A 24,744-nucleotide genomic window follows, 5' to 3' on the forward strand; every position below is an offset into this window, starting at 1 on the left:
AGAAACCAATTAACTTGGGTAGCCACATTATCTCATCATCTTGTAGTGTCATCTTCAATGAACAGCCTCAATAAAGAAAAAATGGAGGGGAAAAAATGTGAGAGTACTGCACCATCAAAGTGCTCAACAATTTGGATTGAAACACTAAAGATATTCATGACTGATATCAGACTGATATTACCTGTTAGTTGCTCTTTCCTTCTTGTGTCTGGTTTTGCTTTAATTACTGAGTATTGGGCCCCTTTTTTGTGGGCCCAATATAGCCAGAATCATTCATTTCCACAAGGCATTTACAGAAAGGCTAGAATATAGGAGGTCCTATGCTAGAAACTACATATTTAAAAATAAATAGACTGTGACTCCTATCTCTGATCATTCTGATATTATGTAGGAGACTGACATAGAAACAGAAATTACGTGAAAGCCTCAAGAATGAACTGAAACATGATATTGTCATCTGTTATATTCCTTCCATCAGGAATGATTCCACGAATAAGAGGGCACTTGATTGATTTTTGTATTGAAAATATGCATTTATTCCTTATGCGTCTAAAAGCGAGTACTTTGTGGATGAGAAATCTTCATTCTTTGCAATCGTATGTCAATTGATCAAGTAGCTGTTAAATTAATTTTCTTCCTGAGGTGTTACAATGGATTCTTTCTTGTATTTAAAACAGAAAAATAAGTACTACAAAGGCAATGAGGGGAGTTTCCTCTGCTATAATTTAACAAAAATATAAAGTAGGAAACTTATAAAATATAATTCATCATTTTGAGATTGTTCAGTATATATTGTGATATGTTGTATTTAATACAAAAGCTTGTGGTTTTAAGTTTTGTAATCCTGAGAGACATATTTTGTAAATCAATTTGGTTAAATTGTTTGGGTTCTATTTCATAGTAACACCTCCATAGGTTTTCTAGATTTCTCAAGTGAGTTAATAAATTTGAAACTCTTTGGAAATTGGTAAAGGTAAAATATTATCCTTGAATTAAGGAGAGCCTCCTGTGTATCACCACTGGCTCATCTTAAGCAAGTCACTTAATCTCTTAGGAGCCTATAAAATGAAGAACCTGGTAGATGGTCGTTAAGGTCAATTTTAAAAATTAACAGCCTATGAATCTAAGATAAAATCACTGTAAAATACAAGTAATTATGATAATGCAGGACTCTACTGTTTGCAACTGCTTTATTTTTAAAAGAAGTATTTTATAGTTTAAAAGTAAGTATTTTATTTTAAATGTAAGTACAGTGTGGCCTTCTCAGGCAAAGCATAATGATTTAGTCTGTTGGTGGTTAAGTAAATATTTCCAATTTTTTTCTTTATATGGTGCCTCAAACACTCCAGTCTTTGATAACTCAAACCAACATGTCTCCAGTTTCAAAAAATGTATTAGTGACTTCTCCAAGCAGTCAGAAATTTGCTTTTGCCTCCCACATAATATTAATCTATGGGTTTTAAAAATACATTGGCTATGTGAAGAACAGAACAGAAGTAAATTTGGTATTTTTTCCTGAAAGTCTCCTCTCCAGAAGGCAGTGCTTCCAGGAATGGTTGCACACTGTCAGCTCATTTGTGTTGCCAGTGCTACCACCTCGTTCCCAGAAGAGCATCTGTGGATTTTTGGAGAGAATGCTATACTTCTGGGAATGGTGCCCAGAACATGCAAGTTTCCGTGTCATTTTAGAAAGTTAGAGAGGGGCAATAAAATCTTCATTTGCTGCAATCTTTTATGTGCAGTCATCAGTCCTAGGGCTAACAGCTGCAATATCCATATATTCTTATTTGTGGATTAAATAAAAAAAAAAAAAAAGACTTTTCCTACAATGTGAGTGTGGGATTTTCTCCTTCAAGCCCACCCCCTCCCATCCTCTCTTTACTCTCAAAGGAATAGCACAAGCATTAAAATGACCCAAGACACTACTGACATCCATAAGAGATATGTATAAATCAAGTGAATTTATTACTTCCCTTCAGTTCAAAGGAACACCTAAAAATATTAGATGAATCTTAAATGTAACTTGTATATTTTATCAAAGTTTAAGCCTTGCAAATATATAATCATTGGCTTAATATTTGGGCATTTATTTGAATGCACATTAGAAAAATATAATTAACATGCCAAGCTTGATATTTAATGAACTTTTTCTGCTTTAGGAAGGAGCTAAAGTAAATCGTGACACATTAATCTGTATTTTTTTAAATTTTTATTTATTTATTTGAGAGAGAAAACACGAACTGGGGGAGAGGCAGCAGAAGAGGGAGAAGCAGACGCCCTGCCATGCAGGGAGCCTCATGTGGGGCTCAATCCCAAAACCCTGAAATCATGACCTGAGCTGAAGGCAGATGCTTAACCAACTGAGCCACCCAGGTGTCCTGCATGTTAATCTGTTTTAATATGACTAGGTGCTAAGAAAGTCCAGAAAGGGTTAATGAAGTCTTTAAATTGAAATGTTTTACCATTATGGTTTGTAAGCATGAATAGTAGGATGATATAAGTTGGAAGCATGGGTTTTTACATACTAGTTGACATGTATTATTTCAATTTTTTAAAAAGATTTTATTTATTTATTTGACAGACAGAGATCACAAGTAGGCAGAGAAGCAGGCAGAGAGAGAGAGGAGGAAGCAGGCTCCCTGCTGAGCAGAGAACAGATGCAGGGCTTGATCCCAGGACTCTGGGATCATGACATGAGCCGAAGGCGGAGGCTTTAACCCACTGAGCCACCCAAGGGCCCCTCAATTTTTTTTTCATCAGGATAGTGCAACTACATTTCAAGAAGTTCATATTAAGCCTACTAATGATGCAGGAATGAAGCAAAATAAATATGAGTGGGAATTGGTTTTGTGATGTTTTAGTTTGTGTGTGTATGTGAGGAGGTATGTTTTCTACTCTATGGAACCTATTTCAGATCACTGGTTTAAAGAAGAGAATGTTATACAAAGAATTGAAAGTTATTTAAATATGATATGAAGAATCAAGAAGTTAACATGATTAGGTAATCAAGATAATATCAGGAACATAGATATTAAATTGTAGCTATTACTACAATTACTGATAGCATTATTAATATTGTTAGGTTTGATTGTGATGAAATCTGCATGTCTTCAGAGAGAGATACAAATTATAACATTTTCTTTTAGTTTTGTAGAAGTAACAGCTGCAAAGCAAATATTGAAAGTATGATAAAAATATTTAAACTATAAATTTTTTATGAAACTCTAAATAAATACAAACAATTTCCTTTAAGTTTAGAGATGCTTCCCAATTCTTATAGGATACTGTCTGACCTCAAGCAGCATTGTGAAACTTCCAAAGACTAAAGCAATGTGGAAAGATGATCAAGAATTTTAGTAACTCGTTAACACTAATTGGATAAAAATGTTAATATTTTAGAATACTCATTTATCATGTTTTATTTACTTGAGAAGCTTATAGTTGTTGGAGTAATTTGTAAATAAACTTATCATATCCGTTACCAAAATAGTTTAAAATAATAAGCAGGGACAAACAAAGGAAGTGGTAAGTTGCTTTTGTCAAATAAAATGGTACATTGCAAAATTACAGAGATAGCTAAAAAGGTAGTAAATACCATCACAACTAGAATAAAATATATTCTATTGACTCAAAATGGATTAATCCTTTGATGTTGTGATTTTAGTTAGTATTTAGTGTATTATAAATGAGCTAAATATTGTGACTGTGGAGATCTTAAGTTCTGTCAATCTTGGACATTCAGTACAATGGAGTAGGGATTTTAGAACTTATGTAATCAATTCATGACATAGTCTGAAAGTGATTTATTGGGATGAACACAAAAAGCACTAAAGTCATAGTTGGTACAAAATAAGAACATGTCGTTCCACATGGTCAAATTCTATCACAGAAAGTAATACTCCATATCCTACATCCACATTCCTCAAACCCACACCACCCCAGATATGTGGAAGACTTACAAGATATACACAAAGCTGAAAAAAAAAATCTATCATTATAAAGAGAGGCCACTGAATTTTTGAAACATTTCCTAAATTTTTTTTTCACTGATACTGAATGCTGAAAATCTTCCCTTTTCTACTGAAGCAGAAGGACAACTATAGTGGGTGATCTTCATGGTTAAAACCTTTAATATGTGTGCATATTAAACATTGTATGCATCAATAGAGACTGCCTTTACATATTGGAATATTCTGCAGTTCTATCAGCCCTGTGGGACAGCCTTACTTTATCTTTATAAAATCCATTTATAGCAGTATTCCACATTCAGGACAGACTGAATTCATTGAAGGCAAAACAGGAAGATCAGTCATCAAGTCTCAACCATAGCACATTATTTTATTTTATGTGTTGGGATACTTAGTTATAAATTCAGTGCTACATGTTGAAAAGTATTTTGAACATCACAAAAACATTGTTTATGGATAGTAAGTAAAAGGTCTTCACATATAATTTCCCAAATTGGATAGCATTTTTGTATCTCTAAGAAATGCTTTTGTCTCCAGTTGTTGCAAACATCACCAAATCATTTGACACATTCAGAAGAAAAGAATTTGAGGAACAGCTCAGATGGCCTCTTGGAACAAAAATTTGGTATTCAAAGTTGCTGATCTTATTTTAATTAACAATGAACACTCAGAATTAGAATTTATCACAAAAAGCAATTAAATATTTTTCTAGTTTTATATATATATATATATATATATACACATACATATATATGTATATGTAAAATTTCAGTTGAGGTTCTCAGAATAGGTTAATCTAAAAAGTTATATAACTCATCTTCTTAAATTAAGCTTTATCTTAATGTTAATTAAGCTTAAAGGATCCAAAACTTGATTACTGACCTATAATAAACATTTTCATTCTGATTCTTGAAAAATTAGTTTTTAAACATATAATTTTTACATTAATTAAATTAATGATGATTTTTGTTGATTTTTAAAATCTTTAACATTTAATAGTATTTTAATATAATGGTATTCATTATTATAATGGTGATGAAAGCATGCATAATCATTTTTAGGCAAAGAAAAGTTATAAAATACTAAGTAAATAACAGTAGAGTTTGTAAACAGATACTGCAAAACACAGGGGTTTTAGGTAAATGACAATTTTGTAAACTATATTAACCTTAAAAATAGAAAGATAAATCTTTATTGATCTTTAATCCATTTGAAAATATAACTGAATGTTCATGATGAAAAATCTGGTCTGTCTGTCAAGTAGATAAAGAATCTGACTAACTAAATTCATATAGTTTTACTCAAATGCTTGTTTGAAAGAAACTTTCATGAGGAAGATCAGTTTTCTGGATCACCTTGTAACTCACATAAATCTTTGATTCTCATTTGTTAGAGACTTTATTAAAGTCAGTTTGCAAAGTCATCAGTATTATGGTTACTGTAATAAATCTATTGCTATTGATGATAAAAATATGTGTAGCACTTTGTTTCAAAATGAATTTGATTTATAGTCCTCATGTCAATTGAGGCATATAATTGTATAATGTAGAGAGAAAAGAAAGAAGTGATTAGAGAAACTGAAAACTTTCCTTGGGAATTTGGAAGTATTTCTAGGTCTTAGAAACAATTGTTGCAAGAATTTGAGACTGTGACAAGTGATTTGTCACATTTGGTTACTGGACAGATTTCATTAGTCAACCTACACACCCAACCTACACACCAAGCTTGGCATCAAATGTTAGGACAGGCTGTGACAATAAAAGTGACATTCAGGAGTATAGCCACTTCTTGGCACTGCAAACCATAATCTTGGTGCTTCAATAAAGACAATAGTTGAATAAATCAAGTACTTCCCTTGGGAAGGGAACACTACCCAGAGAAGCACTTAATAGCTAAAAATGCATATGAAGAAATGTGTTATCAATATTTGAAAGAAGAGATATAGCTACAGGACCAAGTAGTCAATCTTTGCTTGCTACTGTTAGCTAGCATTATCTGATTATTGGTTATGGGATGGTAGTAACAGTGATTCAAGATTATTTTACCTCTTCCCTCTAAGTAAACCCTCAGGCAACATTTCATAGTTCAAGCACTTGTCCCAAGGACAGATTGTTGGCTCTGCAGACTTTACAGGAATATTCTGATTTTTAAAAGACTTATAATGACAGAAAAAAAAAAAAAAGAGAGAGAGAGAGAGAGAGAGGGAGATGATTTGGGGTTTTCAGCCTCAGAAATTCAAACATCCAAGAACCTATATGCTCTAAAATCTGATCACACATTAGTTTTCTTTAATTGATATTATGATCCCAAAGTAATTAAATCTCATCACATTCATTGTTTAGATATCAGTAATTTAGCAATATCTGTTATGATTCCTTTTGGTGGGATTTGCCTGTATATTATGACTCACAAAATATGAACATCTTCAATCCTGGAATGTTAGTGCCAAAGGGGATCTCATGAATCATTTAATTTAATTTGTTCATTTTAGGACAGTGAAATTATACTTTGAACAATTTTAGTACTTTATAAAAATATTTGCAATAATCAATTAGTACTATAGTTAGCTCTAAAACTCAGGTCTCTCAATTCCAAAACCAGTGTTTACCTACTGTCAAAGGCTTTCTTATATTCCTGAATTTAGTTTTAATTTATATAAAAAACCTGACTATCTATCTATCATCTATCTATTATTTATCTATCATTTATCTATCCAATCTCGAAAATAGTGAAGGAATCCCCAATTTTTAAAATAATGCAATTAATAGTCTCAAAAACAAAAACAAAAACAAAAACAAAAACCTAGCTTTATATTTTGTTATGTAACTAGTTAGTAATGGCATTATATTGAAGACACTCCTAATATTCTGAACAAAAGAGGCACTTGAGTGATTTGACTGGAAAGGTACAGATTGGTGTGTGCATTTATAAAGCTAACTATCAATATTCGGGCCTTTACTATGTACCAGACATGGTGATAAGTGCTTGACATATATTAGCCTAAATAGCTGCCAAAGGAAGTCACACAAAAGGTAAAGAGGGAGGGCCATGTACTCAATAATCACCGCTCTAGACATTATATATCTGCCAGACCATACTTTTGAAGGTCAACTAAAAAATAACAAAAGCTACTAATAAAATAACAAAAACTACCATATTTTGAACGAGTACTATATGTTCACCACTTTACAAATTACCTCATTTGATTTATGTAAAAACATCTCTGTTTTTTGACCCATAAATAAATGACATAAGGGATAAAGAGAAGGCTCAGAAATTTTAACTGTGGTCTATTGACTAAGCTCAAGTCTTCAACAATATTCTCGTAAGTGCCACAGATTCTCAACATTCATTTATCTTCATGACTGTCGAACTCATTACCTCATATTCTTCAAAGTGTTTCAGCATATGATATTCCCTCTGCTTAGAGTATTGTTCTGGACATCCTTTCTCTTTTTCCACCACCTATTTTCCCCACTAGACTAAGAATACCATAGTTTTGGAAATATCTTCCACAGTTTTATCCAAATTTAGCATAGTATTGAACATAGATGAAGTACTCTCAACAACTTTTTTTTTTTTTTTAACACAAATAGCATCCTTTCACCTCTGGAGCTAATGAACACTCCAGTGAATAATTAGTAACATATATCTATTTGAATGTTTCTAATTATATTAAGCTGTGTTCAGTCATTCAGGAAGAATTGCGTCACAAAAAAATTAACACCGATGCTGCTAAGTGAGCCCATCTGTATTCTGGACCTTATATCCTCGGTACTTCTGAGCTTAGTTATAAAATAGAATTCCACTTTGGGGTAGCTCTGTATCAGTCAGGGTTCTTCAGAGAAACACAACCAATAGGATATCTACATGCCAGTAATAACAGATTTCTTTCAGGAATTGGCTCATATGATTGTGTGGGTTGGCCGTTGTGCCAGCTGGAAACTCAGGCAAAAGTTAATGTTGCAGTCTTGAGTCAAAAATCCTTAGGGCAATCCAGGAGACTGGAAAATCAGAAAGGATTCCCATGTTGCAGTTTTGAAGAAAAATTCTGTCTTCTCTGAGAAAACTCAAGTTTGCATTTAAGGTTTTCAACTGATTGGATGAAACATACATAATAGAGTGTAATCTCCATTGCTTGAAATCTACTGATTGTAGATGTTAATCACATCTACAAAACAACTTCACAGAAATAGCTAGACAGGTATTTGACCAATAACCAGACGCCAGAGTCTAGCCAAGTTGATGGTTAAAATTTAACCATCTCAAACACCACAAATACTAGGAAAAGATCAGCACTTCAACAATAGTGCAGACACGAAGCTTCCTGAACATCTTTCTATGATTGTGTAAATCCTCACTAAGTGTAATTGGAGATGGTTGAAGATGGTTTGAGGTTTCACTAAAACCCCTGCCCATAGCAACCCACCAGTACTGATGATTGTGTGTGAATATGCCATACTCTGAGCTGTGAGAAACCTTGTAATCTTGACCAGCAGTCTCTGTCTACAATCAGCTTCAGAGGGTCCTTAGAAGTTACACTATCCTCAGAGCCCAAGTATTTGCTTAAGGGTATGAGGTGTGAATGGAGAGATACTGGATATTTTTTCTACATCAAAATAACTTAGAAAGACATACAATTGCTAAAATTGATATCTGAAATGAGAAAAGAGAAAACTCTGAAACCTTTTGAGAACTCTAACTGTATTCAGTAAATTTTTGTCTGGAATTGCCCTGTAAAATTAATATAGCTTCCCAAGTATTCTTGATCTTTAGAAAAGTAGTTGTCATTGTTGAGTTATGCCCAAAAACTAAGGGTCTGGGATATTTCTAATTCTGTTTTCAATTTCGAACACAATGCTTAGGGCATAAGCATAGCACTTAAGCAGTGATTTGTGAACAAATTCTGGATTTGCCACATAGATGACACTTACGATGATGCATGATCTGCTGTTAATAAATGCAATATGATTTACAAAAAAAAAATCATTCTTTATATGCAGAAAACTCAGGTTGAATGTGCTCTACAGCTCACCATCCTCTGCATACCTACTTTAAAAACAAGCCTGAGGGACGCCTGGGTGGCTCAATGGGTTAAAGTCTCTGCTTTCAGCTCAGGTCATAATCCCAGGGTCCTGGGATTGAACTCTGCATTGGGCTCTCTGCTCAGCAGGGAGCCTGCTTCCTCCTCTCTCTCTGCCTGCCTCTCTGCCTACTTGTGATCTCTGTCTGTCAAATAAATAAATAAAATATTAAAAATAAATAAATAAAATAAATAATAAAAATATAAATAAAAACAAGCCTAAGTGATAGGTCATAGTGTAATCATTCAAGTTGAAAAGTCTATTTCACCCAATTCTTTCATTATCAAAACCTAACTGGATATGCTATAATAGCTGAAATCTGTACATGCATAAGTTATAGATTTTTATGGCAGTATTCTTTAAATAAACATTTCCAGAAAAGCTCTACATATATGTTGATATAAATAAGACTTAAGGATTAACATAAGATCACAATAGAAGTTTCTAAAGTAATTGGCACAAATATAATTATAAAGATATTTGCAAAATTTCTTACCTGTCTTAACTGAGTTACTCTGACTTAATTTAGTTCTTATTTAGAAAACATTTGAAATCTTAACTCAAACTAGTATTTTTTTACTGGAAAAAAACCAATATTATAAGGCAAATGCAGTAGTAACATGCAACAGCAGTTTTTCCTCACTGCCATGAAGAAATTACTACTCAAAAGTCAATAGCTTTTTGACATTCTCAGTAGCATCTCCATGCTGGCAGATTTGAACCTACTGAATGTCTGTTTTTAGTATGCTTGTAGGAGGAAACCTCTTTTTTTAGAGTGATCTGTTTTGTTTATTTTCGATATGGAATGAAAACAACATATGGGTTGGTTCTAGCAAACAGTTGACGGACTTCTTTTTTTTTCCCCAAATGTTTTAAATGAACTATTTTTACTCACAGGGTCAGTTCAATTTTCAGAAAAGAGATCATTATCAGGTCTCAGCCAAAAGCCCAAGTTTTAACTTGATGATACACTGTTGCTCTTATGATTTTTCAAGATGGTGGGAAATAAAAAACCTGTTGGTAGTTTCATCAGAAGACCCAACTTAAAGAACCCTTCACTTTTTTTCTTACTGCAGTGATTTGGATATCAAGTTTAGCCCAGAATTTTGCATGAATAAAAAAAATTTTATTGTAGGGTGAGTTATTATGTGACTTTTATTTTATCACTACCCTTGAAAGCTCTCACTGGTGCCTTCAATTACTCAGTCTTGTTTTTATTTACTTTTATTTATTTATTTATTTATTTATTTATTCTTCAAGAATAAATTAGCAGGAAAGGTGGCCCTTTTTTCCCTTTTAACATGGATAATTTTTCTTGCTTTTTCTTGGAATGCAGGAAAATCAAGACTTAGTATGCTTGTTTCCTCTGAGTTCCCTATGCACATTTTTAATCTTACAGAGAAAATGAGCTGTATGTACATAACACCAAGCCAGACTTATTATCTATCTATCTATCTATCTATTTATTTATTTATTTGCAATTTCAAAATGCCAATCTGAATTACACATGTTGAGCTTGCTAACATTGGCCAGTTGCTTCAGGGAATTATCATTGAAAGACAATTTAAAACATTTGACTCTGAAGAGTCATAGCCTCTTAGGATAGAAAATATTTTATATATCAAAATCTTTTTGAATTTTAGAGTACTATAGCAACACTTATAAGACCAACCTTTCTTAAAACCATGCTGATGTTTGACTCACAAAATACTATTTGTTGTGTATGATTTGTATAGAGAAAACAGATTATTTCTTTTTCCATTTTTATTGTGTACTTGTTAATCTATTTCTAAAGGTATTATGCTAATTATAACACTACTCTTCACATTCTGAATCCGAATTGCTCATTTTCAAGTTTTCCTTTTTTTCAAATTGTAATCTGTTAATTACTTGTTTAATGGAGTGTGTAATTACCTACTTTAAGTTAGAAAACTGTTTCCATTTCAAAAAGAGAAACCATTTTAGAAATGAAAGAATATAAATGCAATCCTTTTTGATACAGAATATAACTCTTTACTTCCCTTAATGATTCTAAGTGAGAAGATGAGATTGAAAAACAACTCATTATATTTTCTCTTTATGTCTTCGTGCATACCACATGAAACATAGGTGAAATTTATGACAAAGGTAACAGGTTGTCATTTAGCTACATTTTGCAGAGTAATTTTACTCTCCATTCATGCCATCTAAATGACTAATCACCAGAGTAGAAGGAAAACCAAGTTATTAATGTGATACATTTTTTAAAGTGTTTTCTTTTCTCAAATACTTAGCCAGAGGAGCAAACTGAGTCATAAAAGAGATTAAGTGAGGGAACAAGATATAAGAGAAGTAGAACAATTTAGGAAATAGAACAGTAATAAATAATGTTAATTAAGTTCTGGTTTTAACACAACTTATGTGGTTTCTGTGAATGATTTAGGTTGTTTTTGTTTTTGTTTTTCCCTAAACAACAGCAAGTATAAGAACACCAGAATGGTCCTATGTCACTTCTGAGGAAACTGAGCCTTATAAATATTAACTAAAATTGGCTATTGTTACTAGAGCAGCAGTTTAGTCTTCATACTCTAAGCCATTGCTTCCAAACAAATTGCTAGCTACTATAATAGAAATAACCAGATTTATACACTCTTAGGAAATGAAAGAGAAGAGACTTGTTCATATGTTGATAATGAACATTTATTTGCTTGATGGTCTATAATGTTAGGAGTTGGAAATTGATCAGAAGAGTTCATGATAACAAAATCTCCATATCACATGTGAAAAGAAGCAGTATACCAGGGCTTACCTTGCTGAAAATGTTTGTAATACAAAAATATGTATGACTGGGACCTACATGAATTAGTGGCTAAATGGCATTATATTAACAAAGAATGGCAATTAAGGGACTTCAAAATTTGTTTACACAAAAGCAAGGAAAAAAATGGCAAAAGGCTGAATCAACTTTATTGATCTGCTAGAAATTAACCAACAAACTCCAAAGAGGTTGAAGAGATGTTTATTTAACCAAAAAGGCTAAATCTCAGTGTGAACAAAGTTTTTGCCATTTTAACTTGTCCTGTTCCTACTACTCCCCTCTCTACTACCCAAAACTGATAGCCCACAAACATGGTGAAATCCAGCATTCTACCAGAGAGCAGAGGGAGAAGAAAAGGGCTGAGATTCCTTCAAAGCTTTATCTCCAAAGAATCAATAATTTTTGTCTGATGATTCCCTGGAATATTCTACTTACAAGTATGTCTAAATTATTTAGTCTGAGCTGAAGCTCCCCCAGTAAGAAAAGGCTTCTCTCTGGAGGTGTGTATTGTTCCTTTTCACAGCTGTTTGAAACTGTGAGGTAAGCAATGAATTAATCAAATTCTTAAAATGAAAATCTGGGGGGTAGATATCCATAGGGACTTTTAAAAGCTCCAATAATATTCTGGGAAAATAAGAAGACAAGCCCCAGACAGCGCTTTGCCCATGCTCAGGGAAAAACTTGAGAAGGCCCTGAGCTTTCAACTCTGGCTGCCCATGAGACTCTGAGAAATCAGGAATTAAAAGCTAATGTAGAGTTGTCAACCATCTGTTGAAGACATGTCTCAAAATGCATAGAGAGTCTTTCAGCTAAGACTAGGAGATTTATTAAGGAAATATCTATCCATTTGTCTAGTAATTATCTGCCCACTACAGTAGCTGGAAGTTTCAGTGACCACACACAACAAAGAATATGGATTTTAAAGAATTACTTTAGAAAGGTCAAAACAAACAAAGAACTAAAACAAGCAAACAAACAAACAAATAAAACACACACACACACACACAGAGCAACAACAACCAACTCTTGAGAAGAGAGCAAAATGATTTCCAGATTTGTCACATTATATTATTTGAAATTTCTTGTATGACACACATAAAAAGAATGCAAAGAAACAGGAAAGTATGGTTCACACAGAGAAAAAAAAAGCTATCAATAGATACTATCCTTGAGGAAGCCGCATATTAGACTTACTAGACAGATGTTAAATCACCTTTTAAAGATATGTTCTGAGAACCAAAGGAAACCATGTCAACAAACATAAAGAAAAGTATAAGGATGTCATCTCACCACATAGAAAATATCAATAATGAGCTAGACATGATTCAAAAAAGAACAAAATATAAATTCTAGAATTGAAATCAAAGCTCAAACATTCAATATAGGGTGTCAACAGCAGATGTGAGCATTTGGAAAAGGAAATAGCAAATTTGAAGTTCAATTAAGATTATCTAGTCTGAAGACACATAATGCACATTCAAGAGGAAAGAAAAAAGATTTTCAAAACTTAAGGTCAGGATGGGAGTCAGGATGGCGGAAAGTAGCAGGCTGAGACTATATCAGGAAGCAGGGTATCAGCTAGATAGCTTATCTAAACATTGCAAACACCCCCAAATCCAATGGGAGATTGAAGAGAAGAAGAACAGCAATTCTAGAAACAGAAAATCAACCACTTTCTGAAAGGTAGGACCGACGGAGAAGTGAATCCAAAGGGTCAGGAAGATAGACTGCGGGGGGAGGGGCCAGCTCCCGGCAAGGGGTGGAGAAATGGAGCACTAAATCAAGACTTTTAAAAGTCTATTCCGCTGAGGGACATCGCTCCAGAGGCTAAACCCAGGTGAAGCCCATGCAGGGTCAGCGTGGTCTCGGGTCCCTCAGGGTCACAGAAGGATCAGGGGTATCTGAGTGTCACAGAGCTTGCAGGTATTAGAACAGGGAAGTCGGCTATAGAGACAGAACTGAGGAGTGAGCTCTTAGCTTGGGGTTACCATGAACCGGTCGCAGGCTCGGTGAGCTTGGAGCATAGCCGGAGGCCAGGGAGATGGGAGTAATTGGGCGCTATAATCTGAGGGCGCACTGAGGAGTGGAACCCCAAGCTCTCGGCTCCTCTGGGTCAGAGACTGGGAGGCGCCATTTTCATTCCCATCCTCTGGAACTCTACAGAAAGCATTCAGGGAACAAAAGCTCCTGAAAGCAAACCCTAGCGGATTACCCAGCGGAGCCGTAGGTAAGGGTGGGGTAATTCTGCCTGGGGCAAAGACACTTGAGAATCACTACAACAGGCCCTTCCCCAAAAAGATCAACAAGAAATCCAGCCAGGACGAAGTTCACCTACCAAGGAGTGCAGGTTCAATACCAAAGAGAGCAGAATTCCAGTGGAGGAGAAAGCAAAGCAAAGAACTCATGGCTTTCTCCCCATGATTCTTTAGTCTTGCAGTTAATTTAATTTTTTTTAATTTTTTTCTTCTGCTGCTAATTTTTTTTAACTTTTATCCTTTTCTTTTTTTAACATGTTTTAACTAGTTTATCTAATATATATATTTTTTCTTTTTTATATTTTCTCTTTATTCATTTCTTATTTTAATAGCTTCTTTCTTTCTTTTTTTTTTTCTAAACCTCTTTTTATCCCCTTTCCCCACCCCCCCACGATTTGGGATCTCTTCTGATTTGGTTAAAGCATATTTTCCTGGGGTCTTTGCCACCATTTTAGTATTTTACTTGCTCCTTCATATACTCTTATCTAGACAAAATGACAAGATAGAAAAACTCACCACAAAAAAAAAAAAAAAAAAAAAAGAACAAGAGGCAGTACCGAAGGTTAGGAACCTAATCATACAGACATGGGTAATAAGTCAGATGTAGTGTTCAGAATGACAATTCTCAAGGTTCTAGCCAGGCTTGAAAAAGGCATGGAAGATATTAGAGAAGCACTTTCAGGAGATATAAAAGCCCTCCCTGGAGAAATAAGATAACTAAAATCTAACCAAGTTGAAATTAAAAAAAAAAAAAGCTATTAATGAGGTGCAATAAAAAATGGAGGGTCTCATTGCTAGGATAAATGAGGTAGAAGAAAGAATTAGTGATACAGAAGACCAAATGAAGAGAATAAAGAAGCTAAGCAAAAGAGGGACAAATAGCTACTGGAACACAAGGGGAGAATTCGAGAGATAAGTGACACCATAAGATGAAACAGCATTAGAATAATTGGGATTCCAGAAGAAGAAGGAAGATAGAGGGGAGCAGAAGGTATATTGGAGAGAATTATTGGAAAGGATTTCTCCAATATGGCAAAGGGAACAAGCAGCAAAATCCAGGAGGTGCAGAGAACCCCCCTCAAAATCAACAAGAATAGGTCCACACCCCATCACCTAATAGTAAAATTTACAAGTCTTAGTGACAAAGAGAAAATCCTGAAAGCAATCCAGGAAAAGAAGTCTGTAACATACAATGTAAAAATATTAGATTGGCAGCTGACTTATCCACAGAGACCTGGCAGGCCAGAAAGAGCTGGCATGATATATTCAGAGCACTAAATGTAGCCAAGAATACTATATCCAGCTAGGCTATCATTGATAATAGAAGGAGAGATAAAAAGCTTCCAGGACAAACAAAAACTGAAAGAATTTGCAAATACCAAACCAACTCTACAGGAAATATTGAAAAGGGTCCTCTAAGCAAAGAGAGAGCCTAAAAGTAGTAGATCAGAAAGGAACAGAGACAATATACAGTAACAGTCACCTTACAGGAAATACGATGGCTCTAAATTCATATCACTCAATAGTTACCCTGAATGTTAATGGGCTAAATGCCTCAATCAAAAGACACAGGGTCTCAGAATGGATAAAAAAAACAAAACCTATTTATATGTTGCCCATAAGAAACTCATTTTAGACCTGAAGACACCTCCAGATTTAAAGCGAGGGGGTAGAAAACAATTTACCATACTAATGGACGTAAGAAGACACATGAAAAAATGTTCATCATCACTAGCCATCAGGGAGATTCAAATTAAAACCACATTGAGATATTACCTTACACCAGTTAGAATGCCCAAAATCAGCAAGACAGGAAATGACATGTGTTTGAGGGGATGTGGAGAAAGGGGAACCCTCTTGCACTGTTGGTGGGAATGAATGCAAGTTGGTGCAGCCTCTTTGGAGAACAGTGTGGAGATTCCTCAAGAAATTAAAAATAGTACTTCCCTATGACCCTGCAATTGCACTACTGGGTATTTACCCCAAAGATACAGATGTAGTAAAAATAAGGGCCATCTGTACCCCAATGTTTATAGCAGCAATGGCCACGGTGGCCAAACTGTGGAAAGAACCAAGATGCCCTTCAACAGAGGAATGGATAAGGAAGATGTGGTCCATATACACTATGGAGAATTATGCCTCCATCAGAAAGGATGAATACCCAACTTTTGTAACAACATGGATGGGTCTGGAGGAGATTATGCTGAGTGAAATAAGTCAAGCAGAGAGAGTCAATTATCATATGGTTTCATTTATTTGTGGAGCATAGCAAATAGCATGGTGGACATGGGGAGTTAGGAGAAGGGAGTTGGGGGAAATTGGAAGGGGAGGTGAACCATGAGAGACTATGGACTCTGAAAAACAACCTGAGGGGTTTTAAGTGGTGGGGGAGGGGTGGGAGGTTGGGGGAACCAGGTGGTGGGTATTAGAGAGAGCATGGATTGCATGGAGCTCTGGGTGTGGTGCAAAAATAATGAATACTGTTATGTTGAAAGCAAAAAAGGTTTTAGAAAAAAAAAAAGAAGAAGAAGAAAGCCAGGGTGGCAATCCTTATATCAGATCATTTAGATTTTAAGCCAAAGACTATAATAAGAGATGAGGAAGGACACTATATCATACTAAAAAGATCTGTCCAACAAGAAGATCTAACAATTTTAAATATCTATGCCTCTAACGTGGGAGCAGTCAACTATATAAACCAATTAATAACAAAATCAAAGAAACACATCAACAATAATACAATAATAGTAGGGGACTTTAACACTCCTCTCACTGAAATGGACAGATCATCCAAGCAAAAGATCAATAAGGAAATAAAGTCCTCAAATAACATACTGGACCAGATGGACATCACAGATATATTCAGAACATTTCATCCCAAAACAACAGAATACACATTCTTCTCTAGTGCACATGGAACACTCTCTGGAATAGATCACATCTTGGGTCCTAAATCAGGTCTCAACTGGTATCAAAAGATTGGGATCATTCCCTGCATAAGTTCAGACCACAATGCTCTGAAGCTAGAACTCAATCACAAGTGGAAATTTGGAAAGAACCCAAATACATGGAGACTAAACAGCATCCTTCTAAAGGATGAATGTGTCAACCAGGAAATTAAAGAAGAATTGAAAAATATTCATGGAAACAAATGACAATGAAAACACAACAGTTCAAAATCTGTGGGACACAGCAAAGGCAGTCCTGAGAGGAAAATATCTAGTGCTACAAGCCTTTCTCAAGAAACAAGAAACGTCTCAAATACACAACCTAACCCTACACCTAAAGGAGCTAGAGAAAGAACAAGAAAGAAACCCTAAACCCAGCAGGAGAAGAGAAATCATAAAGATCAGAGCAGAAGTCAATGAAATAGAAACCAAAAAAACAATAGAGCAAATCAACGAAACTAGGAGCTGGTTCTTTGAAAAAATTAAAAGATTGATAAACCCCTTGGCCAGACTTATCAAAAAGAAAAGAGAAAGGACCCAAATAAATAAATCATGAATGAAAGAGGAGAGATCTCAACTAACACCAAAGAAATACAAACAATTATTAGAACGCACTATGAGCAACACTACACAAACAAATTTGACAATCTGGGAGAAATGGATGCATTCCTAGAGACATATAAACTACCACAACTGAACCAGGAAGAAATAGAAAACCTGAACAGACTCATAACCAGTAAGGAGATTGAAACAGTCATCAAAAATCTCCAAACGAACAAAAGCTCAGGGCCAGATGGCTTCCCAGGATAATTCTACCAAACATTTAAAGAAGAACTAATTCCTATTCTCCTGAAACTGTTCCAAAAAATCGGAATAGACAGAAAATTTCCAAACTCATTTTACAAGGCCAGCATCACCTTGATCCCATACCCGGACAAGGATCCCATCAAAAAAGAGAGCTATAGACCAATATCCTTGATGAACAGAGATGTGAAAATTCTCACCAAAATACTAGCCAATCAGATTGAACAGTACATTAAAAGGACTATTCACCACAATCAAGTGGGATTTATTCCAGGGCTGCAAGGTTGGTTCAACATCGGCAAATCAATCAATGTGATACAACACATTAATAAAAGAAAGAACAAGAACCATATGATACTCTCCATAGGTGCTGAAAAAGCATTTGACAAAGCACAGATCCCTTCCTGATCAAAACTCTTCAAAGTGTAGGGAGAGAGGACACATACCTCAATATTATCAAAGCCATCTATGAAAAACCCACCACAAATATCATTCTCAATGGAGAGAAACTGAAAGCTTTTCTGCTAAGGTCAGGAACACAGCAGGGATGTCCATTATCACCACTGCTATTCAACATAGTACTAGAAGTCCTAGTCTCAGCAATCAGACAACAAAAGGACATTAAAGGCATCCAAATGGGCAAAGAAGAAGTCAAACTATCACTCTTTGCTGATGATATGATACTATATGTGGAAACCCCAAAAGACTCCACTCCAAAACTGCTAGAACATGTACAGGAATTCAGTCAAATGTCAGGATATAAAATCAATGCACAGAAATCAGTTGCATTTCTCTACACCAACAGCAAGAGAGAAGAAAGAGAAATTAAGGAGTCAATCCCATTTACAATTGCACTCAAAACCATAAGATACCTAGGAATAAACCCAACCAAAGAGGCAAAGAATCTATACTCAGAAAATTATAAAGTACTCATGAAAGAAATTGAGGAAGACACAAAAAAAATGGAAAAATGTTCCATGCTCCTGGATTGAAAGAATAAATATTGTGAAAATGTCTACGCTACCTAAAGCAATTTACACTTTTAATGCAATTCCTATCAAAATACCATCCATTTTTTTTTCAAAGAAATGGAACAAATAATCCTAAAATTTATATGGAACCAGAAAAGACCTCGAATAACCAAAGGAATATTGAAAAAGAAAGCCAAAGTTGGTGGCATCACAATTCCGGACTTCAAGCTCTATTACAAAGCTGCCATCATCAAGACAGCATGGTACTGGCACAAAAACAGACACATAGATCAATAGAACAGAATAGAGAGCCCAGAAATAGACCCTCAACTCTATGGTCAACTAATCTTCAACAAAGCAGGAAAGAGTGACCAATGGAAAACAGACAGCCTCTTCAATAAATGGTGTTGGGAAAATTGGACAGCCACATGCAGAAAAATGAAATTGAACCATTTCCTTACACCACATACAAAAATAGAGTCAAAATGGATGAAGGACCTCAATGTGGGAAAGGAATCCATCAAAATCCTTGAGGAGAACACAGGCAGCAACCTCTTCGACCTCAGCCTCAGCAACATCTTCCTAGGAACATCGCCAAAGGCAAGGGAAGCAAGGGCAAAAATGAACTATTGGGATTTCATCAAGATCAAAAGCTTTTGCACAGCAAAGGAGACAGTCAAAAAACCAAGACAACTGACAGAATGGGAGAAGATATTTGCAAATGACATATCATATAAAGGGCTAGTGTCTAAAATCTTTAAAGAACTTAGCAAACTCAACACCCAAAGAACAAAGAATCCAATTAAGAAATGGACAGAATCTCTGCCTGCTTGTGATCTCTGTCAAATAAATAAATAAAATCTTAAAAAAAAAAAAAAAGAAATGGGCAGAATACATGAACAGACATTTCTGCAAAGAAGGCATCCAGATGGCCAACAGACACATGAAAAAGTGCTCCACATCACTCAGCATCAGGGATATATAAATCAAAACCACAATGAGATATCACCTCACACCAGTCAGAATGGCTAAAATTAACAAGTCAGGAAATGACAGATGCTGGCGAGGACGCAGAGAAAGGGGAACACTCCTACACTGCTGGTGGTAATGCAAGCTGGTGCAACCACTCTGGAAAACAGTATGGAGGTTCCTCAAAATGTTGAAAATAGAACTGCCCTATGACCCAGAAATTGCAATACTGGGTATTTACCCTAAAGATACAGACGTAGTGATCCGAAGGGGCACGTGCACCTGAATGTTTATAGCAGCAATGTCTACAATAGCCAAACTATGGAAAGAATCTAGATGTCCATCAACAGATGAATGGATCAAGAAGATGTATATATACACAATGGAATACTATGCAGCCATCAAAAGAAATGAAATCTTGCCATTTGCAATGACGTGGATGGAACTAGAGGGTATTATGCTTAGCGAAATAAGTCAATCAGAGAAAGACAACTATCTTATGATCTCCCTGATATGAGGAAGTGGAGATGCAACATGGGGGCTTAAGAGGGTAGGAGAAGAATAAATGAAACAAGATGGAATTGGGAAGAAGACAAACCACAAGTGACTCTTAATCACACAAAACAAACTGAGGGTTGCTGGGTGGAGGGTTGTAGGGAGTGGGGGTTGGGATTATGGACATTGGGAACGGTATGTGCTATGGTGAGTGCTGTGAAGTGTGTAAACCTGGCTATTCACATACCTGTACCCCTGGGGATAAAAATATACTTTATGTTTATGTTTATAAAAAACTAAAAATTAAAAATTTCAAAAAAATAAGGTCTGGGAACTTTTTAAAATTGATTAAGCAAAAACAAAAACAAAATATTTTTTGACACATCCACAAAGCTCACCAAATATCATGTAAGTGAAATTTGAAAAGATCTACATCAGAATACTTTATAACCAAACAATCAAAACAAACATAAAGAGATAATATTGAGGGTGCCTGGGTGACTCAGTGGGTTAAGCCTCTGCCTTTGGCTCAGGTCATGATCTCAGGATCCTGGGACAGAGTCCCTCATTGGGCTCTCTACTCTGCAGGCAACCTGTTACCTCTTCTCTCTCTCTCTTCCTACCTCTTCACCTACTTGTGATCTCTGTCAAATAAATAAATAAAATCTTAAAAAAAAGGAAAGAAAACATAAATCCAGGAGGCAGTAAGAAGCCATATTCAAACTGCTGAAAGATAGAGTCAACAAAAACTCTATATCCAGAAAAATGATCCTTCAGAAATGAAGAAATTAATTATTCTAAGATATATAAATACTCAAAGAATTAGTCACTAGTAAACCAGTTATAAAGAAACACTAAAGGGAATCCTTCAAGCCTAAAGGAAAGGATAGTAGATAGTAAACCTGCCATATGAAGAAAGAATGAACTCCAGTAAAGGTAACTGCATAGATAAATGTAAAAGGCAATGTAAAAATTTTTTTTCTGTAATCCTTTTTTCTTCTATCTGAGAGAACTATATAATAGACAACTGCATAATGTAATAATTATATATTATTTTGATGGCACCAAATGAATAAAGATGCAATTTGTAAAAAAAAAAAAAAAAAGGCAGAACAAAGGAGAGGGAAGGTAATGGAGCTCTTATAGGGACTTATTATGCACTGTTGAACTTTAGTTGGTATTAGTCTGGACTAGACTTTTATAAATTACATTAAGTAAAATTTTATGAAGAAATAACTAAAAATTATAGTAAGATATATGACAGGGAAATAAAATAGTATGCTATAAAGTACGTATTTAACACAAAATAAAGCAAAATGCAGGAATAGAAGAACAACAACAAAAAAAAGATATGTACAAACACACACTCATACGCACACACTTACGCAATAGAATATACCAGATATAAATCCTACCTTATTAATAATTATGTTAAAATGCAGATGGATTTAAAACTTTCATTAAAAGTCAAGGTTTGGGAGTATGGACTAGAAAGAAGAACAAAACATGATAGAAATATATGCTGTCTATAAGTGATACACTTTAGATTCAAGGACATAAATAGACTAAATGTATATAGATGAAAAAAGAGATATTCCATGAAAGCAATAACCAAAAGAAAACTAGAGTGGTTACATTAATATAAGGTGGGTAGACTTTGAGATAAAATTTGCTACAGAGGGGAGAAATATTTAATATTAATAAAAGTTTTAATGCAAAAACATATTTATCAGTATAAAGGTATATGCACCAAATAACAGAGCTCAAAATATGTGAAATAGAAGCTGTCATAAATGAAGGGACAATTCAATAAAAATGGGTTTATTCCAATACTCAACTTTCAATAATGGATAGATAGAAGATCTTTAAGGGAAGGAAATATTCAGAGTACTCAGAGAAACCAAACAGACCTAGCATAGTAGACCAAAATCAACAGAATGCACAAGGAATATTTTCCAAGATAGACTATATTGCTAGTTCATAAAAAAGTCTACGTAAATTTAAAAGGATTGAAATTACACAAAGTATTTTCTCAAACTTCAGTGAAATAAAATTAAAAATCAATAAAAGACAATTGGGACATTTATAAATATATAGAGATTAAGCAACACACTCTTAAATAACCAATGGGTCAAAAAAGAAATCACTAGAAAAATTATAAAATATTTTTTGATATATGAAAGTGAAGGCATAACATACTGAATGTACGAGCTGTAACAAAATCAATTCTCAGTAGAAAATTTATAGCTGTAAATGCCTACATTTAAAAAAGAAGAAGAAGAAGACGACGACGATGACAAAAAGAAGTTTTCAAATCACTAAGCTAAATTTCTGAGTTAAGAAACTGGAATTAGAAAAAAAAAAAAAGAAACTGGAATTAGCAGACCAAATTAACCTAAAACAAATAAGGAAGGAAATTGTAAACAGTGGAGTGGAAATAAATGAAATACTAAATGGAAAACAAATAGAGAAAAAGCAACATAATTTGGTTCTCTGAAAAAATCAACAAAATTAAATAATCTTTAGCTAAACTAGTGATTACAAAAAAGAGATGTCTGGGGTGTCTGCGTAGCACAGTAGGTTAAGCATCTGACCTGGGCTCAAATCTCAGACTCCCAAGATTGAGCCCTGCATTGGTTTCAGTGTTCAGCAGTGTATCTGCTTTTCCCTCTTCCCTTCCCCTGGCTCATGCTCGGATAAATAATATCTTTTAAAAAAATTTTAAAAAGAGAGAGAGTGGGCCAACATGAAAGAAGGAACATTCCTACTGAACTTATAGAAATAAACAGACTTATAAAGGAAGATGATGGTCAATTGAATGCCAACAAATTAGATAACCTAAAGGAAATGGACAGATTTCTAGAAAGACAGAAACTACCATAACTAATTCTACAAGAAATGGATAAATAAGAAAGACCTATGCCAAATAAGAAAATTGACTCAATAATTAGAAAAGCTTCCACAAAGGAAGACACAGGGCCAGATGGCTTCTCTGTTACACTCTACCAAACATTTTAAGAATTACACCAATCTTTCACAAATTATCTCAAAAAATAGAAGAGGAGGGACCACTTCCCAACTCATTCTATGAGGCCAATTTTACTTAATACAAAAACAAAACAAATAATTCACAGTAAAGAGAACTACAGAGCAATAATTAATACACATGCAAAATTCTCAACAAAATAGTAGTAAAACAAACCCAGTAACATGAAAAGGATTGCAAACCATGACCAAGTGAGATTTATTGCATTAATACAAAGTTGATTGCAATATATGAAAATCAATGTAATACATTATATTAATACAATAAAGGACATACTCTTGATTACGACAAGTGCATAAAAAACATTTGATAACATTTATATCTTTAATGACAGAGACACTTAAACTCAGAAGAAAAGAGAATTTCCTTACCCAGTAAAAGGCATCTGTAGAAAATAGTTAATATTGAATAACTGTTTTCCTCTGAAAGATCAAGAGTTAAAAGACATCCAGAATAGAAAGGAAGAACTAAAATTATTTCTATTTGAAGATGCCATGACCTAGTATAGAGAAAATGGTAAGGGATACTTTAAAAAAAATAGAGCTAATAAAAGAGATCAGCAAGGCTCAGGATACAGGATCAAGATCAATATAGAAAAAGCAATTGTATTTTTACACTAGCAGTGAACAATTTGAAAATTGAATTAAGAAAACTTTTATTTTTTAAAAGATTTTATTTATTTATTTGAGAGAGAGAGTGTGTAAGAGAAAGAATGAGACAGTAGAAGTTCAGAGGGAGAAGCAGACTCCCTGTGAAGCTGTGAGCCCGATGCTGAACTTGATCCCGGGACTCTGGGATCATGATCTGAGCTGAAGGCAGTCACTTAGCCAACTGATCCAAGAATAAAATACTTAGGAATAAATTTATGTATTTATTTATTTAAATTCAATTAATTAACATATGCATTATTAGTTTTAGTGGTGGAGGTCAGTGATTCATCAGTCTTATATAATATGTCTTATATAATACCCAGTGCTCTTTATGTCATGTGCCCTCTTCAATGTCCAGTTACTGCATCTCCCCACCCTCTTCCCCTCCAGCAGCCCTGTTTGCTTCCTATGATTAAAAGTCTCTTATGGTTTGTCTCCTTATCTGACATCACCTTGTTTCATTTTTTTTCCTTTCTTCCCCTATGAACCAGTTTTGTTTCTTAAATTCCACATATCAGTGAGAGCACAAGATAATTACCTTTCTGTGACTGACTTATTTTGCTTAGCATAATACCCTTTATTTCCACCCATATCATTGCAGATAGCAAGGTTTCACTTTTGATGGCTGTATAGTATTACTGTGTGTGTGTGTGTGTTTACATAACACATCTTCTTTATCCATTTATATGTTAATGGACATCTGGAGTCTTTCCATAGTTTAGTTATTATGGACATCGCTGCTATAAATATTGGGGAG

Source organism: Mustela nigripes, chromosome 1 (assembly GCF_022355385.1).
Source record: "Mustela nigripes isolate SB6536 chromosome 1, MUSNIG.SB6536, whole genome shotgun sequence".
Lineage (NCBI taxonomy): Eukaryota > Metazoa > Chordata > Mammalia > Carnivora > Mustelidae > Mustela > Mustela nigripes.